Source organism: Cupressus sempervirens, chromosome 1 (genome assembly GCF_028749045.1).
Source record: "Cupressus sempervirens isolate cs-2001-9-10 chromosome 1, ASM2874904v1, whole genome shotgun sequence".
NCBI lineage: Eukaryota > Viridiplantae > Streptophyta > Pinopsida > Cupressales > Cupressaceae > Cupressus > Cupressus sempervirens.
The window spans coordinates 898,016,336-898,037,575 of record NC_143118.1 but is presented as its reverse complement, the minus strand read 5'-3'; the positions used below and the strand labels follow the sequence as shown (position 1 = coordinate 898,037,575).

The 21,240-nt window shown below is 34.8% G+C and overlaps 1 long non-coding RNA gene across 1 annotated transcript in view; it reads left to right on the top strand.

The window, feature by feature from the left end:
• Nucleotides 1-15,956, top strand: part of LOC149580752 (uncharacterized) — a 164,720-nt gene extending 148,764 nt beyond the window's left edge. The window contains exon 4 of the long non-coding RNA XR_016354202.1: nucleotides 15,660-15,956. This is a non-coding gene — a long non-coding RNA (uncharacterized LOC149580752). The remainder of the gene's footprint in view (nucleotides 1-15,659) is intronic.
• The last annotated feature ends 5,284 nt before the right edge of the window (nucleotides 15,957-21,240 follow it).

Below are 21,240 nucleotides of genomic sequence, written 5' to 3'. Positions count from 1 at the left end.
TTAAGTGTGAAAGCATGCATGTTTTTCTGTCAAAGAGTGCTAACTCATACAGAGATACGGTCAATATATCTCTGAGATGGGGGCTGCTCTATATGATAAAGAAATAATTAGAATGAAAGCTTAACTCATTTATGATGCCATAGGCCAAAGCTGGCATGAAATTTGGCATTGTATATACCCTATGAACCAGATATCACATAAGAAACCTCCCCAAAATCCATCCATGAGGACTGTTTACTGTACAGGGTAAGAAGTTTAACACATGTATAATACGACTCAATGCAGAACAGGTACTTTATTCATGTATGCACTTGCTGATTACAATCCGATTACAAAGACTACAATGATCAATGATGATTCCAAAGTCCATCTCGGATGTGTACATATATCTTTCCGAAGGGGTGACTCAAGCGTCACGCGCCCATTCGGATACTACTCTACTTGTCGGCTACACTATACATTTTACTGACAACATCATCCCCTCCAAAAAAGAAAAGTCATCTCCGGACGACAGTACAACAAAATTCATTCACAAAATTTACTAACAAAATTCACCAATGCATAAGTACTAGACAGAGGGATGCGTCCCCCCTGGCGTAGTGGCCGTTTGCGTCCGCAACTCATTCACCTTTGCCCTTAGCTTGTAAACCTGTTTTTTCCTAATTTTCAGCTCAGCTTTTGCTTCCAACTGGAGCTCTAGGGCTGACTGCATCATCTCTCCGACCTCTCCCTTCTCCTTCTGCTACCATCTTTTCTTTTTCAGCTGCCAACTGTTCTTTTTCTGCCAACAGGGCTGTCCTCTCGGATTGCCAGGCCGCCCTCTCAAATTCCCAGGCCGCCCTCTCAAATTCCCAGGCCGCCCTCTCTTAAGTAAACTTGGTAGCTGACTCCTCCCGAGCTCTCTCAGCTACTATTTGGGCTGCCTGACTCCTCTGAAGAGTGTAGTATGTCTCCTTGTATAACTTCGCTATCTCCTGAATCAGTATCTCAATCTGACTCCCCATCTCAAGTTCCCTCATCATGGACCAATCTTGCCGCATCTCTGTGGTCTCCACATCGGGCCATCCCCTCTCCTCAAAACAAACTGTAAAGGTAGCTGGACATCCCGTCCGCATGAAGGATATGACTCCCTCCAGCTCCTTCTCCACTGACTCCAACGGCTGTGTCTTTGCCGAATTTAAAACCTGGCGAGCCCGAGATGCTAGAGCTACGACATCATTAAGAAAAACTGCCTCTGTCCTCGCTATCTCCTGCGCTAGTGGGTGTTCCTACTGTGTACCCATAGCCTTCTCCACTGCATCCGCCATACGCTCAATAGCGCGATGCAGTACTTCCTCACTCTATGCCTCTTCACCCCTTCGGTGCCCCTCGGCAATCTGTCGAAGTCTCTGTTTGCATTCTGCTTGTTGTGTTAAAATTAAAATTTCTTTTGTTGTACTTAGTTCATTTTTTTTATTTTACCTTATTTCGATCCTTGTTTGGCAAATTCGACATTAATCTTCATATCATTCCTTCGTTCCAGGTACGTCTGGCAAACAGCGCCAAATGTTTACTGTAGAGGGTAAAGATACTTAACACATGTAGTATAGCACGATACGACACAAAGCAGATACTTTATTCATATATGCACTCAAGGATTACAATGATTCACCGATTACAAAGACTACCATGATCAATCATGATTCCAAAGTCCATCTCGGACATGTACATATATCTTTCCAAAGGGGTGACTCAAGCGTCACGCACCCGTTCGGATACTACTCTACCCATCGGCTACACTATACATTTTACCGACAACAAGAACTGACATCGTCGAGATGAAGGGGGAGAATGGGAATAATCCTGCAATGAAAAGTGAATATAATCAGTAACAAAACTCAAAAATTCAGTAACTAAGATAGCTCATTGAAATCCTTTGTGTAAATTTTTGTTGTCAAATTGAGCGGTGGTGATCAGGCATCTATGTTGCTCATCCAAAATCCTTGGCCAAGGTAGGTTAATGGCATGATTTCCACTGTGATCACCAAAGGTTAGGGTGTTAGTGGTTAGAAGAAATATTGATTGGAAAGTGTCCACAACATCATCAATTGACTAACCGACACTCTAACACCAAGATGCTCAGTGGTAGGACAGTGGTGTCCCAAACCAACTCCTAGGGTAGGGACGACCTTTCTCAATGGAGATTGTGTGGTAATACCTAAAGCTTCGCGGTTGGGAGGTTAAGCCCATGGAAATGCTTCTCTCTTCTAGGTGCCAAGGCTTGCACAACATAGGGCCATCATCATTTGCTTACTCCCTCGTATATATTTCATGTTTTTGTAATATCAATTGATGTACAGAAAATCATCATGTATTTTTAAATTTGTATTTCTTATTTCTAGATGTCAAGAAATTAGATACATGAATTGCAAGTGAAATGGTAGTTTTAATTGAATATCATGTGAACCTAATAGTTGAAATGATCGTTAGTTCCTAGTTATTTGGAAATATATTTTATGGTTAACTTGTATTTTTCCTTCCATGTGAAAGAGTAGGATAACTGATATAACTGTAACTCTTTGCATTTGGTTAAGATTTTGATGTTGTTCTTTATTTAATGGTTAAATAGTTTCAGAAAATTTGAATGCTACACAAAGTCAAATCTACAATTTTTCTTCAAGCTCATAATGTTTCACCACCATCTCCATTTTTTTTTATTCTTGCAGTGTTTGAAAGGTGATTCAGAGATCTTTAGATTCTATATATGATTTTTCCAAAATCTGCTGCAGTTGTGTTTTATTAAATTTTTTGTGTTTTCACAAACTTGTCAATTACTTGGACATTTTAGCACTTGGAGAAGATACATTTGCATGAGATCTTTCTCATCAGGTGTACTTTACATTCACCAAGATTATTTGTGTCTGATTTGATCATTTTGAGGAGTTGTGAGTTTTCTATTCATTTGACTATTGTCATTCTGGCTAAGGGTAATTATGAGTCTTGGTGAAATAGCATCTTGAGTCTTGACACATCTTTTCAGTATAAATGTTGACTCATAGCTGAACCAGCCACAACAAAGGGTAATTTAGCTTGGGGTATTGTCATTGTAGGATCCATTTGTTCTAGTGTTGATCATTACAATGTGTGCTATATTGGACCGTAAGTGTTGATCATGGCACTATGTGGGTTGTGACAAGGGGGACCACCTCAAATTTGATCCTATTTGGGAGATTATTGATAGGAGGTGGAATAGTAAACTCTACCAAACCATCAATTTAGTAGGATACTTCCACAACCCTTGTTTTTCTCCTTAGATCCCCGATGGAGAGGTTGTAGAGGGCTTCACTGTATGCATTCAGAAGCTGACACCCAAGATTGAGGTGAGAGAACTTGTTGTCAATGAATTGCAAAATTATAGGGAATCAAAGGGTATGCTCTTTTTTTCAAAGTTGGCTAAGACAGGAAGAACCTCTCAAACACCAAGTATAATAATTGGAGCATATCACAACATCTTACTAGCTATAAATTTCAACTTTACAACTATTTGTATGCTTAATTTGATAAAATGTGTTTTGACTTAGCTTTTTAACTCTTCAATATGTTTTGTTGACTATTGGTGGACAAATTGGGGTGGAAATACCCTAAATCTGCATCTTATACCAACCTTATAGGGCATTGAGTTGCAAGTGTGATTGAAGCTTGTTTAAGGCCATTCATGTGAAGAAGAGGAAAAAAATAGCTTAGAAAAGTGTTGAATTTTGAACCAAAATATATGAGAATGCAACAAGTTGAAATGCAAAAATACAAATCAACAAAGAACAGTGAAGCCTTAATAGGAAAACCCTCCTCTTGAGCAGAAAAAACCAACTGCTAAATCTAGGAACCATAAATATAAATTAGCAACAAATGAAATGCAATAATTCAAAAACAATAGGTAACACCATAAGTTATCTTGAGAAAAACCCTCCTATTCGAGGGAAACAACCCAACCCACAAAATTGGTGATGCCTTTATTCATGTTTGAAACAATTACAACATCTTTCTACTTGTTGATGTCTCTGATTGACAATCAATAAGTCCTTTAAACAAGTTAGCCACCAAAATGTTTAAAGATCATATATTAAACAAAGAGATAAACTATGATTAATTGAAATATGTAGATATGTAGTATGATTGTCACAAAGAAATTGTTATTGTATCAGACTTAATTCTTATATTTTACTGAATCACTTGTTCAAGATCAGAATATGATGAAGAATTGAATATGGTGTGAAATGTTTCCAGCACTCTAATATCCTAGAAGTTGATATTCAGAATTTCCCTGCTTTCAATAACTTGAAGACTTAATTATTTCTATGTTCATTTTATATAAAAGCAGAGGAGACCGATGGTTATATATATGCGGCAATATATAGAGGGGTCACGACTAATAGCCGTGACTCATATTTGAGTCACGTCTATTAGTCGTGGCTATTCATAACTAAGCGCAGTTAATAATATATACGTGCCCGACAACATATAAGAAAACAAATGCAAGCGCTCGATAACATATATTGAGTCTAATATAAACCGACACCCGATAATGATAAGTTAGGTTTATATTCAATACCGATGAACCTCTACGTCAATGTGAATAGATATATATAATCATAATTTATGTCTTTAGTTTATATTTAGAATATATATATACATATGTATGTATGTATGTATGTATGTATATGTTTATCAAATATCACATATATAAGATGACATAAGTATAATTATAAGAGTTATGAATAACTCTCTAACTAATCTATACATTAACACTCCCTCTTAGATTAGTAGGGTAAACATGTATAAGAGGTCTTTGATTAGAAGAATTCTTTTATCCAATGTCAAATATAAAACATTGTAACACGTGAGAGTTTGGCCTACAAGAATATCAATTTCATGATATTCACCAATCTCTCAAAAGCAATGGTCTATCAGAAACATCAACTTAATGATGATCACCAAATGTGCAGTGTGGTAATGGCCTATCAAAATATCAGGGCATGATATACACCAAGTACCGAAAATATATCTATACAAACAACTTGTAGATAATCAAATTAATGATATCAACTGCCTAGTTGTTTGATTTACAAGATAAAGCCCTTACACGAGACACTTTCACAAAAATGAATCATGATACAAGTTATTGTAAGGATGTCACTTTACAACAACTTCTCTTGATACAAGTGAAAACCCTTTTGAAGTCGTCACTTCTTAAGAATTAACACAGGTTTTATTTATAATATATAAAAAAAATAATGTACAATAATCAATTTCTTTGAGACATATCCTCAGATTTTACAATCATACCAAGTTCTTTACGGAAAAATTCCACCTTTGTCTTAGCAAGTGGTTTGGTAAGAATGTCTGCAATTTGATCCTCTGTACTAATATATTCCAGCTTGATTACATCCTTCTCAACCATGTCTCAAACATAATGGTAAGGTATCTCGATGTGTTTTGATCTGTTATGAAACACAGGATTAAGAGATAACTTGATGTAGCTCTGGTTGTCACAATAAATAGTAGTAGGTGGAAGTGGCTTCCCAAATAATCCAAATAGAAGTTTCCTCAACCATATAGCTTCTCTTGCTCCCGTAGATGCAGCTATGTACTCGGCTTCTGTAGAACTCTGTGCTACTAAAGACTGCTTCCGACTAAACCAAGATATCATTGCTGAGCCCAAAGTAAAACAACATCCTGAAGTGCTCTTATGATTCTCTGAATTTCCTGCCCAATCAAAATCTGTACATCCCTTCAAATTTAATTCAGTTTTAGAGTATTTGAGACCATATCCAATAGTACCACTGAGATATCTAAGAATGTGCCTTGCTGCCACAAAATGGGTTTGTTTAGGTTTGCACATGAACTGACTGAAAACATTTACAGCATAACAAATGTTAGGTCTTGTGTTCACCAAATACATTAAAGAACCAATTATCTGCCGATATAGAGTAGGATCAACACTTTCAAAATCTTCAGTTGCTTCTTTTAGTTTAAGGAGATTTGTTTCCATAGGAGTTTTCATTGCCTTGCTATCCAACATGCCAAATTTGTTAAGTAGATCCAAAGTGTACTTGCCTTGATTTAGGAAGATCCCTTTTGAATTCTGCCATACTTCAAGTCCTAAGAAATAGTGTAGTATTCCTAGATCTTTCATTTCAAATTCAGATATGAGAGCTTGTTTACATTTTTCAATTAAATGATCTTCTCCTGTAATCAACAGATCATCAACATATAAAACCATAATTAACATATCCCCTTGTATTACTTTGTAATATAAATTTGGATCTGCAATGTTTTTGGAGAAGTCAAGTTTGGTTAGATGCTAATCTATCCATTCATACCAAGCTCAGGGAGCTTGTTTCAATCCATATAAAGCCTTTTTCAATTTGCATACATGGGCATGTTTATTGTACACTTCAAATCCTTCTGGTTGTTCAAGATAAACTTCCTCTGTAATGTCCCCTTTTTAGCATTCATAGCATGATGTTGTCGTTAGCCTATTTTCCCCATGGTCCCGTAGGCTAACCAGGACATTAAAGGGACTTAGAGGCCATTTGGCCTAGATAGTTTCAGTTGCAGGTCTTTCTGAGGGGTTTTGAGGCAACTTTGGGCATACTTACTATTTATAGTAAGTCATCTTGGATATGGTCGGACATCCAGTGGCAGCGGTATGTCGATGGTAATTGTTTAAAATCGACAAGAAGACTTGTTTATCATTGATAAGGTTTGTTATGCATTGATAAAGCTATTTTATAAAGTTAAATTTAAATATTTAACTTTATTAATGCATAGACTATAGTTTGTGGGAAATATTTAAATTAAAAGAGTCCCCTTTATTTTATAACACGTTGGAGACATAAGTTACATAAAGGGAGTTATCTTTTATCCCACATTGAGAAAACAAAAGATGGAGCTCTTGTGAGAACACTATAAAAGAAATGGAAGAGCTTCTTTTTAGCAGGCTTGGAAATATCAAAGAAATTGAGAAATTTTCTAGAGATTATGTTTCAATAGTTTGAAGGAAGAAATCCCTTCAAGCTGGAAATCTTGACGCCATTGAAAGATATGGTCTTAAGATTCAATAGGGTAGCAGTCTGAAAAAGCAGATACGAAAAAGCGGAATCGAAAAAGCAGGCCAAAAAAGCAGTCCGAAAAAGCGGAACCGAAAAAGCAGGCCAAAAAAGCAGTCCGAAAAAGCGGAACCGAAAAAGCAGGCCGAAAAAGTAGTTTGAAAAAGCAGTTCGAAAAAGCAAATCGGAAAAGCAAAGCAGAAGGGGCAGCATTGAAAAAAATTATTACAGCCATCTACAAACAGGTTCCTTTATTAGTATTGTTTTTTAGGGTGTTATAAGTTTCAGCTATAAGTGTGCATTATACCAGCATTATCATTTTGTAATCCATGTAAATGCCAAAAGTCTTGGCCATATTTCATGAGCATTGTGTTAGAAATTTCATTGCAAATTAAGAAGATAATAGTTGCTGGTGTCAATTAAGCAATTCAGTATCATTATTTATCAGCTAGTTAGTTTGCACACCAACAGTTTGTAAAAATGCCAGTTGGTTGTAGGTGTTCATTTCTCATGCTTGGATCATATATATGCACTGAATATTGTCAAAATTAGTAGCACACTCATGTTAGGCCATTGTGTAGTCCATTTGGAGTCTTCTAGCACAAGATTCTCATTGATGCAAATTTAAAAAGAGTCATTTAAAGCTAGCTGAAATACTATATCAGTCATACGTCCCTTGCATGTGAATTGTTTGATGAAATTCCTTGAGCTTTCATCAGCATTTTTTGAGAGCAGATTTGAGGAGGGCCATTACATCCTCTTCGATAACACCATTCAAAAATGCAGTTTTTACATCCATTTGATGAATTTTCCATCCCTTGGATGCAGCAATGGCTAAAACAATTCTGACTGAGGTATATCTAGCTACTGGAGCAAAAGTTTCATCATAGTCTATTCCTTCCTTTTGGGAGAATCCTCTAGCAACAAACCTGGCTTTGTATTTGTCAATACTTCTATCTGCAGCATGTTTTATTTTGAATAGCCATTTGGAGGAGACAACTGATTTATTTTTCAGTCTAGGAACAATATCCCAAACATCATTCTTAAGTATAGAGTTATATTCTTTTGTCATGGCATCTTTCCAGTGTTGATGTTTTATGGCTTCTTTTACATCAGATGGTTTAGATTTGGAAATTTCACTCATTAATCCAAGGTAACTTGAGTATATATTAGGACGTTTCCTCTCCCTAATGAAATTTGAAGGAATGGAATTATTTTCTTCAATTAGCTTTTTGGCCCATAAAGGTCTTTTCCTTTCCTCGGAGGTGTGAGTAATGTCCATAGGTTCAATTTGTTTATCTTCCTCCATTAGAGACTTCCTCTCATTATCAGGGTTTTGTTCTTCTAGAGTTTCTTCTGAATTTGATTCATCTTTAGATCTTTTGTAGGCCAAATCTTCATCAAATATTACATCTCGAGTTAGTTCAATATTCCTTTTTCCAGGGATATAGATGCGATATGCTTTTGAGGTTTCACTATAACCTACAAAGATTCCTTTCTTTCCTGAGGGCTCTAATTTGGTTCTCTTTTCTTTAGGAATATGTACATAGACAGGACGACCAAAAATTCTTAGGTGCTTAAGATTAGGTTTCTTCCCGATAAATACTTCTTCAGGAGTTTTAAATTCAAGATAAGAGTGGGGACATCTATTTTGAAGGTAAACAGCAGTATTTGAAGCTTCACCCCAAAGAAAAGTCTCAAGACTTTGATCATGAAGCATTGCTTTGGCAAAATGAATTATAGATCTATTTTTTTTCTCTCAGCTATTCCATTTTGTTGCGGATTGTAAGGAACATAACACTCCCTCTTGATCCCAACAGTTTTACAATAGTCTATAAAGATATTAGAAATGTACTCTTTACCATTGGCTGTTCTTAATACTTTTATTTTCTTTCTAGAAAAGTTTTCTACAATGGCTTTAAACTCTTTAAATTTAGAAAGGATTTCCTCAGATTCTTTGCTTTTAAGAAAATAGATCCATGTCTTCCTAGAGAAATCATCCACAAATATGTTGTAGTACAGAGACCCTCCTAGAGAGGGAACTAACATATGACCGCATAAGTTTGAATGAATAAGTTCTAGAATTTCTTTGGATTTAGTTTGACTATTATGGAATGTAGTTTTGACATTCTTCCCTAGAGCACAACCTTTACAAGTTCCTTCATGATATGGATTAAGCTTAGATATACCTGTTACCATTTTTCCTATAGAAGATAGTCCTCGAAAATGAAGATGACCTAATCACCTATGCTAGATTTCATTTTCTTTAAAGGAATCATGAATTAGAGCTGAATGAGAGACATAGTTAACCTGATAAAGACATCCATGTCTTGAGCCAATTTTGTATGCATTTTTTATGTTAGAGTTCTTAGGCCAAGCTAAGACCTTTCCTTCCATAAATGTAATCCTGAGTCCTTCATCTTCAAGTGTAGAGATAGAAAGCAGGTTTTTTTTATGCCGGGTACATTTAGTACCTTAGTAAGTTCAACTGTTTTCCCTGATTTCAGATGAATGGTACATGTTCCTATTCCCATTACGGGGTAGCTTGAATCATCTCCAATGGTTACTTCATCAACATAGTCTTTTTGTAGAGAGTCTAACTGACCTTTAAAACTTGTGATATGTCGAGAGGATCCACTATCAATTACCCAAGTGCTTGATCTGGTTGATGCTTTATTGGACAGTGCTGAATAGAAGGCATTATGCTCAGAATTCCCATTAGAGTTTTGAGTGGTTGCAAATGAAGCTTGAGTCTTAACTCTATCAGGACATCTAGATGCTGGATGTCCAAATTTATCACACCTATAGCATTGCATTTTGGAGAAGTCAGTGTGCTTTTTCCTTCCTTTGAATTTTCTTTTCTTCTTATTTACTTGAGTAGATAGAGCATGTACTTCTTCTTTTGAGGAGGAAACATTTTGACCTCGAGCTACTTGCATACACTCTTCTTGTATACAGTTAGCTTTTAGTCTTTCAAATTTAGGTAACTTAGACTGAGAGCATAGCCCTTGTCTAAAGGTATCCCATGATGATGGAAGACCTTTTAGAGCCATTATTGTCAACTCCTTTCCATCACATATATGTCCTACGGAAGAAAGTTGATTTCGAAGATCGGTTATTCTCATGAAGTAAGAGGAAATTTTCTCTCCTTTATTCATTTTAATATTTGACATTCTATCCTTTAAAGTAATGATCCGAACAGTATTGTTTATCTCAAACATATTTTCAAGAGCATTGTACATCTCATGTGTAGTGTCTAGTTCTGAGATTACAGGAAGTAGATGAGTTTTAACACCGTCCACAATAATTTTCATAGCTTTATTGTTATCACCTTCCCATTTTTCTATTTCATCATTTTCTTTAGGTAACGGGTTAGATATAAACTTATTTAAACCATGTTCTTTAAGTATAAGTTTCAGACGTAGCTTCCAACCTGCAAAATCTAAATCACCTTCTAGCCTATCTTCAAGTCTCATGCCGTTCACCATTTTATTAACAATATCTGATGCTTCTATAACCTAGAAAATTTATAGTTTGATATCAGGATACTTCTTTTAAGCCTGCTCTAATACCATGTTATTGTATCAGACTTAATTCTTATATTTTACTGAATCACTTGTTCAAGATCAGAATATGATGAAGAACTGAATATGGTGTGAAATGTTTCCAGCACTCTAATATCCTGGAAGTTGATATTCAGAATTTCCCTGCTTTCAATAACTTGAAGACTTAATTATTTCTGTGTTCATTTTATATAAAAGCAGAGGAGATCGATGGTTATATATATGCGGCAGTATATAGAGGGGTCACGACTAATAGCCGTGACTCATATTTGAGTCACGTCTATTAGTCGTGGCTATTCATAACTAAGCACAGTTAATAATATATACGTGCCCGACAACATATAAGGAAACAAATACAACCGCTCGATAACATATATTGAGTCTAATATAAACCGACACCTGATAATGATAAGTCAAGTTTATATTCAATACCGATGAACCTCTACGTTAATGTGAATAGATATATATAATCATAATTTATGTCTTTAGTTTATATTTAGAATAACAATATATATATATATGTATGTATGTATGTATATATGTATATATATGTGTATATATATATGTGTGTTTATCAAATATCACATATATAAGATGACATAAGTATAATTATAAGAGTTATGAATAACTCTCTAACTAATCTATACATTAGCAGAAATCTTTTGAATTCTGCTCGCACATCGAGCATCATATCTACTTATTGCAGTAATAATAATACTGATGAAATGCTATTGCAAATACAAGCTTCTTGATTCACTACCAAAAACTCAGAAGACAGTAAGTAGGCTTTACACAAGAATGAATAACATATGAAAGTGACACCACCTAAAAGGCAAGTCTATCACAAATGATAAGTCATTGCCAATTCCACATAATTCCAACCAATGCATTAAAAGAGCTATGGTGAGCAACTGTTTTGGCATTATAGAATTACATGAAAATATCTCAAATGAAGCAACACCTCCAAAATGAAGAGAGTCGACATTGATGAGAAAATCGTCAACAATATAAGTTGAGGCCTTAATTAAGAGAACCGACAACCATAAAAGCCAACAAAGCAACTTGATTAACAAGCCAACTGGGATTGCATAACGCCATGTAGCATAAAGCACATAAACATAAAATAGAAGAACATGTAACAAAAATCAAATGTGTTAGCTCAACATAAGGAGAGATTGAGAGAAATCATGAACAACATCAACTGATCACAATGAAAGGAACAAAGAGATCAACATGAACCAAGAGAGATGAGAAATCGCTGAATAGAAGTAAAATGGCAATCATACGAGGTAGACAATCTCTATCGCTGCTACACTTTCTTGAACTCCCTCTTAGAGAAGATGTCATTGTTAAGGCTAAAATTTGCACCCTGTTAAACTAAATAAGTTTAACAATCTTTCCTAACATGGGATTCATTTCTGCATGTGGGAAATGCGTAACTAGAAATGAAACCTCTGGATTCTAGGCCAGTTCCTATTGGATAATCACTAATAACTCTAGAAAACTAACTTGAACTAATGGGAAAAAGGATAGAAGTTACTGAAATGAACCTAAGACCTTAAACTCTAAACTAGAGAACTAGGTGATACACTGAAATATGGGTACAAAATGCATGAACAACTTCACTTTGGAATATTTTTTCCATGATTTAAACACTTCTACTTTGTAAAGGTTTGCACAAATATTTCACAATGAGGTTTTTTTGAAAGAAAAGTTAAGGAAACAATAATATCTCACTTAACAGTCCTAAGAAATGACACACAATGTAACCTGCAAACAAACTTACAATCTTACAATTTGGTAAGGGTTGAGACAGAAACAAAGGAGTCCTAAAACTCACAGATTTATCTTATCAATCAGACATTTACATAAAAATTGCAGGGAAAAGAAAAGGGTTGTAATCAATCTGAAGAAAATTACTCCAAAATGCTCTAATTCATATATCTATTCAAAAAAATTGAGTTAAAAAAGACACAAAAAATATCTTAAGGACACCAGAAAATATGTCACAAAATCCCTTGTTTGCATATTCAGAACTGACTCTCAAAATTAGAGCTCAAGAACTAAATACAAACCCCTTAGGGTCGAATCCATGAAAAATGCCTCTGAAAAGGGAGTCATAATCACTGAAAATGATGATTCACTGCCCTATGAACTCCACTAAGTCATAATGAAACCAATGACTCATATTGAACTGCCCTAAAAATATTCAAAAAGGTCATAAAGACTCTCAAACTGCCAAGACAAGGTCAAAATTCGACCCACAATCCTGAAATGACTCAAAAATTCCGTAGATATTCTCTCCATGACCTTAAATGATAGTACTAAGTCTTTGAAAACAATAACCCATAAGACTTAGTATTTTAAAAACATGTCATATTGACTCATTAGTCCTAAGACCAATTCAAATATTCTCCTTCCCTCTTATTTGCATTTTAAGAAATAACAAAAATATTAAAAATTACTTATAGTGTCATCTAATATTTATGTTTTACAATATTAAACTTATGCAAATAAAATAAAACTTACAAATAATTAAAATTCCCCCCTTCCCAAAACCCACGACATATATTACATTTCATTTTTGAGAAAAGAAAAAATTCAAAAACTTCTCCCATGTCGGCGGATTTCAAAGATTATCAAAAAGGAGAAAGCCATAATATCATTTGTTACCCTAAACTCCTCTCAGTTTACATTGCATTCATTCTAGAGAGCTTGGGAGAAAACCACGGCTAGGGTTTTAAAGGCATTTTTTACTTTATCTGCGGCCGCCATGACTGGAAGTATCTTTCTTCTTGCTGGAGCTGCCATGACTGAAAGTTGCTTATCTTTTGAAGCCACCATTCTTATGAGTTGCTCCTGCTTGTAAAAGGTAATGTTCTTGTTATATTTGCAAGGCATGTTTTCACTAGAGTTTTATGCTGTGCCATTATTTTCATTTTTGTATTCTGCTTGAGCCGCTATTCTTACAAGTTTTCAGGGCATATTTATCTAAGCCACCATGCTTTGAAGGTTATATATCTGTTTTTGTTTTTTACTTTCTGCAGATAAAGGATTTTTGCTCTTAATTCGATTTTGCTGAGCAGATTTTAATGCTTTTTCAATAAACCCAAAATGGGTTTCTTTCCTCTTTCTAGAGTCATACTCTCATTTCGTGCTGCTATGCTTTTCTTGAGTTTTCTGATCTGCTGCTGTTTTCTAGGCACATTTTAATGCTTGAGGTTTTCATTCTTATGAGTTTTATGCCTCTAGTGCTGATATTTTTTAACCTGGGTAAAACCCTTGCAGGATAGAGCTCGTGTTTTTTTTGCTCTAGTATTATATCGTTCTTCACTTGACAATATTTCATGGGCTATATGCAGCACTGTGAGATGGCGATCTTCTACAAATTTCACTCACTTCCCATACATACCTGGAAAATTTCTCATACTGGTAGCCACCATTTCAATGAAAGCTTTATTTTGACTTGGGCTTAAACCTCTGCTTGAAACCACAGCTTCCTTTGGATCTATTAGTTCATCTTGAAAATGTAGCTTAAAACAATGGTGAAGTTATCTTGAAAACCCTTTCCTGACAGTCACAAATTCATCCTGTAGGCTATTATGTGAATGTGATATTTTCCTTTTTATAGATTTGCATCATTTTAGTTGAAAAATATTCAGATCTTGAGATGAGTTTTCTCAACAACATATAACCCTTGCTCTTCTTTCCTTAGTTTTTTCTATCATTTTAAGGAAATCTCGGGATAACTGTCATGCATGTTGGGGCTCCACAATTTTTTTCAGAAGCATATCTGCTATCTTGACAAGGGTTTATTTGCTTCCTGAAGATTTTTATGCCAAAACCAGACTTGAGTGTAGATATGCAGCATTTATTGTGTGATATCTGATATTCTTCTGATGATATTCTCTGTCATTTTCTTGTTGGTAACTTGTTTACGAAGTCTACAGGCTGACCATGTAACTTCTTATTCAGCTACCCCAACATAAACCACCACATTCTCTAAGTGTTAGTTGCTCCCTTCTCTTTAGCCATGTTATCTGCTGCTTGAGGATGAACTTTTCTGGAAATTTCCGAATGGTTACCATGTAATATAAGTCCCATTTTCCCTTTCTTTCTATTAGAAGTCATTAGTCACTGGTTGTGCTAGGATATATTCACACATCCTTTGAATAGGTGAATTTTGAAAATGTTCCAGTCAGCTTCTGAGTGTTTTCATTCATTTGCTTCATTGATTCTACAACCATTTGATAATATGACTGTTATCCTCTTATCGTTTAGCTGTCATGAAGGCTTTGTATAAAGTTTTAAAGAAACCCTTTCACATTCCTGAAGGAAATGCATTGTTTTTTAAGAGAATGCTGTTGTGTCCTGTTGCTTAATGTTGGTAACCAAATCTGGAGAAATCTAAGCATCTGAAGCATATTTATTCCTTCTTCTTGCTGATTTCTGTAGGTATGCTGTAACTGCAAGCTTCATTTAGCTAATCTGCTATTTGACTGCTATATAACAAATCTGGGCACGTTGAGGGCTTTTTGCTTCTTATTATTTGTCATAGACGCATTTCTCATTTTGAAATTCTGACGTAGGCATTTTCTGTTTCTAACTTGAAGACCAATATGAACATGAACTGTTGTTGAGTTGTTTCTTGTCCACTTAATCAGCATACGCACAAGCTTTATTTTGATGGAATAGATATAACCCCAGTGAATAAAGAGTATTTTATGAGGTTCGAGCATGGGTTCGTGACACTCATAAACTACTTTTTGTGACTTTACATTTATAGTTTTTAGTGCTTGTTTCATGTGAACTAAACATGCTTGTACTTGATTATAATGAAAGGTTTCATATTAAAAATAATACGTCCCTTTAACATTATATTTTTTTGTACTATCTTTGATATGTATTGAAAATAGGGAAAGACAGTACATGTGTGGGATGACTAGTTACAAGTATTCAGTCATTGCTTAGATCTTTCGAGATCTAACCCCACCTTTCCTTCATGTAGGGAAATGAAGACTGGAACTTGGCAGATCAGGAGCTGCACCAGGAACAGCATTATGGATCACTTAACTAGTCAAAAGCTGGAAAGGCAATGACTAGTTACCTCTAACCCTACCTTCATATGTATTATTTTTTCATATTCTGAATATGTATGAAAGACAGTAATTAAACTCACAGCTTGTGTGAGATGTTTTCTTTCAGCATTTTCTATTGCAAATATCGATTGTATATTTAAAAAATGAATAATACAAGGACATTTCTATTCCTTTGAGAATATCAAATGAAAAGTGTTTTTCAGCAATTTCAAGTTTGAATTTTCAAAACTGAATTTTAACCTAAGTTAAAATTAAGTAACAGTCATCTCATGGCAAGTGCATGAAGCTGCAACCAAAATGAATGCAAACAAATTTTTATCATAGATTTTTCAATAAAACTCTTATCTCAGAGCTACTCCAAGAGGGTGAATCAAAAACAACAAATGAAGTCATGGAGTCACATGACTTCCACCATGGCTACTCCGAGATGGTGGAGCCACCATAGCTACTCCCAGAGAATGGAACACGAGATTTCACCTTGAACCTCTTTTGCAAAGGACTCATTAACAAGGGATTGCACATTGAACTTCTATCGCAAAAAGTAACTCATTAATATATACAAAGAATCATTGAAGTTGAGACTTGCATAGCAACAACATCATTCTCCACTATTGATGTTATTGTCATAGTTACGGGACTTAGACTCACCTTTGACTCGGAAAGTCAAAATTGGGCTCGGACTCGGCTAGGATTCGACAAGGACTTGAAAAATCGAAAAATCCATGAAATTCATTTTTTAAAAAGAATTTAAAGATTATTTCATGTATCTTTTAGTGAATTAACATCAAATACACAATAATTGAGATAAATAGAAGATACTTAACACACATACACAATTTTGTATAGATCACATAAGTATAAAATTGAATTTCTGAAGGAAAAAAATTGAATAACATAATATAAAGTTAGACATAGTGTCCCTGCCAAATGTCTACAATGTATGAGATCCAAGGAATCAAAAGATCAAAACATACATCAAAATATCAGCTAGAGTGTAGTAGACTAGGGCTAATTGTAGCCTATGCCTGTAATGTCCCCTTTCTTCAGGAGAAAATTTAATAATAATAAGAATAAGAATATAAGGTGAAAAGATAGAAAATATTAAAATATTACTATAATTTTAATTACAGTGATAAAAATGAATAATAAATTCTATAAAGAATAATAATAAATTAAATATAAATAGATAGACTAATAATAATAAGTTATTATCAATATAAAAATATGATATATTATTATAATATAATATCATATTTTCAATATTTAATATACTATTGAAAAAATAATATAATAATAACAAATATCAAATAACTATTAAATAATGAATATAAATATAATTCCAAAATATATTGTCCATAGCACATATATTTCTGAGAATGTATATTGATCAAAATAATATCAAAATTTTAATAAATCGATGATGATTGTTAAAATTAATCATTAGTAATATGAAATTTTTGGAGAGGGACGTGACTATTGGAGACGGGAGAATACAGATATAAAAAGGAGATTAACATTTGAATACTGGGGGGCAGAATGGGGAAGAAGTGGAATTGGCAGTGAATAAATGTACAAGAATCGGGAGATTCTACATCAGTTAAGAACTACGGCCAGTGCCTACAATTCATCTTGCTTTATCTTACACTTCATTTATTATACAACTTAAACAGATTTATTGGGTATTTGAATACAATCAAATTCCTTGGAGGCGACCATTCCCATAAACAATATATAGTACTGATCAAACTCAATTTAAAAAAAAAAAAAGACACATAAGAACAGGCGATTATTGAATACATTTCATATTGATCACTGAATAGAAAAGAAATATAAATATAAAAATAACATCCCTAGCAGCATCAGGAGCATACAGATTATAAGAAGCCTTAGCACATCTCTGCAACTGGTATGTGCAATATTTCTTCCGGGTTATGCATATTAACAATTCTAATAAGAATCGATAACAGAAAATTACCATTAAGACAAGATATAGATGAGGAATCAGCTCGACGTAAAACTGAATTGCATAGGGCAGAGGATGAATAATAGAGTTTTAAATAGCGCAAACCATTCTTATTCTGTAAGCAATGGTCATATACGTTCAAGTAGGGAAGATACATATAATTGAATATCAGAGGAAAATCTTACGTAGCTGACAACATATCCAATCACTGAGTCAGCAGTCCAAAACATATTGGAGTCTGGATCAAAATAAGGAGCAGATTTTTAAGAGAGCAGCAACGGATCAATTCAGGGCACAAATCTGATAATCAATTGATAGGTCATTGTTTGAGGTCAGTTCAGACATAGCATCCCCTTTGAATTAATATAATATTCAGGGCACAAATTTGATAATCAATTGATAGGTCATTGGTTGAGGTCAGTTCAGACATAGCATCCCCTTTGAATTAATATAACTTGTAGTATGGAGGACACAATTTACACTAACATCATAATCAGTCCATTTCGAAATTCATATCACAGAATGACAAGAATCAAACAATAGGGAATTATGAAAATATATTAGATATTGATCATATAGATCAGAAAAGTCTCATGAATAAGAATTATTATTTATAGAATATCGTAAATGATATGGAAGAATCAGAGAATACATAATATATTGAATACTCTTATAAAGAAGAGATGCAGAAGGGGATGAATGATATTTTGTTACCAAACATATATGATGGAATGTGATCATATCTGATTTTATCAAGGATAAAGACTAGAAATAGATATCAAATATGGAGCACACGAACTCATAAATAGGAACAAAGAACGATCCAAATCTTAAATAAAAGCTTTTGAGTAAATTATATGTGTTCCTAGGTGGGGACATTACAATGCCCTCCTACAAATACACCTAAGGTAAGACATGGAAGACTCTAGAGCCATCCTCTCTCCTTATGTTTGGGGCTAAACCTTAGGGACATCCTCATCCACACCCACATAATCTTCATCATCAGACTCGGATCCACCACTCCTAGCCTGAGGGTCTTGCACTTGATCTCCTTGCGTTGTAGCCTACTCGACTGCCATCGCTACTGTCTCTGCCTCCCAGTCCACCTGATCAACCCACTTGACATCTTCATCAATGAAGACAGGATCAACAATCTATGTGTTCCACTCTGCATGTAGATCAACAGTCTTGGATACAATCGGTGATATATCGGTGCCCTGGATCTGTCTATGGAGAAGGTGAAGGTTGTAGTGAACAAAGACAAGATCATTCAATTTTTGCACAAACATGGAAAATGCAAATAATTTTGTAGAAGCCTCCTCTAAATGCTTCCTTTAACTCCTCTCAATACTTAAGTGCAAGCTATAAAGTTGAACAAACAATCAACAATCGATAGGAGAGCCAATTAATTTGCTAATTTCTCTCTCAAAACCCCAATACTCTTCTCTAACTCTTTTATCTCTATCAGAAGAATTAACAAAGGATGGAATGACCTTTTTAGGTAAAATATATGTTATACAAAGCACAAACAATTCACTTAACCCTTTATTTTATTATTTTTTGCACTTTATGAGTCATGTTGCCAAAGAGAGTCCAGAGCTCGAGACTCTGCGAGTCAGGAGAGTCCTTGGACTTGGCAAGTCCATGGTGACTCTGCTAGGACTCTGTCAAGTTCGAGGCTAGAGGCAATCTGCTTCATTTTGATAGACTTTGGGTTGAACTTGGCGAGCCCTTCTCTGACTCACAGAGTCTCGGAACTATGGTTATTGTAGCTATGGTCAGATTCCTTTTGGGGGACATAGATAATATAAAGGCCGTGATAGTATAATTATCAAATTAACAATAATTATATTATTTATATTATTGAAAATATAATTATATTATATAATTATTGTATTCTATTTTAATATTATATAACAATAATATTATATAATTATTATATTATAATAATAATATAATAATTAATATATTATAATATTATATGATTATACCAAAATGGAAAAGTGGTGTTCCTTGGTTACAGGGCATCACCAAAATATATGTAGGAAGAATGAGCCTTTCTCCAAACTATTGAAAAAGATACACCATTTGATATTTTCAAAATCCACAATACCAAGCTTATCCCTTAAGTAACGAAACTTCACTCTTTGAAGTGACTTAGTGAGGATGTCTATAGTCTGCTCCTTTGTAGAAATGTACTTGAGCTCAATTGCTTTCCATTGAACCATATCTCTCAAGTAATGATATTTAATTTCCACATGTTGAGTTTTATATTCAAGAAAAACTAGATTAACTAAAAGCTTCACAGAACTTTGGTTATCACAAAGAATTATGTAGGTTCCAAATGCTTCCTAAACAAACCTGAATGCAATTTTCGAAGCTAGATAGCTTCTCTTGCAGCCACATAAGCTGCAACATAGTCTGCTTCAACTGTGCTCTAAGTAACACAGGATTATTTCCTGCTGCACCAGGAAATCATTTCTAAACCTAGGCTGAAACAACCACCTGAAGTGCTCTTCTTGTCAGGCACACAGCCTATCCAATCTGAATTAGAGAACCTCTGTGAGTTCATCTCTACACATAAAGAATATTTTAAACCATATCCCATTGTACCACAGACATATCTCAATATGATTTTGGCTACCACAAGTTGAATTTGTCTTAGTTCACACATGAACTAACTCAAAGTATTTTCATCATAACAAATATTAGGCCTTGTATTAACTAAATACATTTAGGAACCAGTTAACTGCCAATACATAGTAGGATCAACTAAATCTGAAGTGGCTGCAACCTCATGCACCTTTTTCAAATTTTCTTCCATGGGAGTCACCATAAACTTACACTCTTAACATACCAATTTCTTCAAAATATCAATAACATATTTTCCCTAACACAATATAATTCATTTGGCCATTGCCAAACCTCTAGCCCAAGGAAGTAATGCAGTAAATTGAGATCTTTCATTTCAAATTCAGAAGCTAGCTCTTTACATTTGATAATGAGATCATCATCAACAATGAGAAACAAATTATCAGTATAAAGAACAAGAATCAACACCTTGTCATCATTTACCTTGAAGTACAAATTTGGATCAGCATCATTCTTTTGGAATTCCAAACCTAAAAGATAGTGATCAATTCTCTCATACCAAGCTTGGGGAGCTTGCTTAAGGCCACACAACACCTTTTTCAGCTTGCATACATGAGGCTCCTTATCATGAATCAAAAAGCCTTCTGGCTGCTCAATAAATGCTTTCTCGTGGAGCTTTGAGACCACATCCTACAACCTCAATCATCTTCCGTACAATCTTTGGACTAGCTCATCACCTCATTCTTCACTCCTGGGTCCCCGACATTGGGGTCGAAGTAGCCCCTTTGCCACTCTTTGGTTCCCACTAGGTCTGTGAGACCTCGCAAGGGGGTACACTCGACAACATCACCCTAATTACAGTGTCTCTTTGAGATGGTTTGGGGCTCACCCTCATCTGAGGCTGCACCCCCCGGCTTTTGACTACTTCTCGCCTG